Below are 460 nucleotides of genomic sequence, written 5' to 3' on the forward strand. Positions count from 1 at the left end.
CATATAGTATGATTCAGGGTTACTTTTTTTTTATCTGCCATGGCCAGATTATCTAAAGATGTGTGTATTGTGTGTACAATCTACAGAAAGAGAAATGTATATCAGGTCCGATCATCCGATTTTCACGTTTCGGTTTTTTGGACTCGGTTCATGAACGTATTTTGGTTTGGCTCCTGGAATGTGCTCCCGGGACTGTCTACAGGGAACACTCGCACATTCGCGGTGTATCAGGACAGCGCGACTGGTCGGCATTAGCGCAGTCCCTGCAATTAGTAACAGTTGCACATCAATCCGGCCGAAAGCATGATTGTGTAACACAGACTACTTCTTCATATACCGGCTCATACTACAAGACGCCTTTACAACTAGCAAATCATAAAATTACCCGATCTACTAGTATGTGCGGTTTACCAGCCCCAGACCACATCCGACCACGAGGCAGAACACATTGATGGGTTGC

The sequence above is a fragment of the Branchiostoma belcheri genome, unplaced genomic scaffold (assembly GCF_001625305.1).
Source record: "Branchiostoma belcheri isolate BF01 breed outbred unplaced genomic scaffold, Haploidv18h27 scaffold86, whole genome shotgun sequence".
Lineage (NCBI taxonomy): Eukaryota > Metazoa > Chordata > Leptocardii > Amphioxiformes > Branchiostomatidae > Branchiostoma > Branchiostoma belcheri.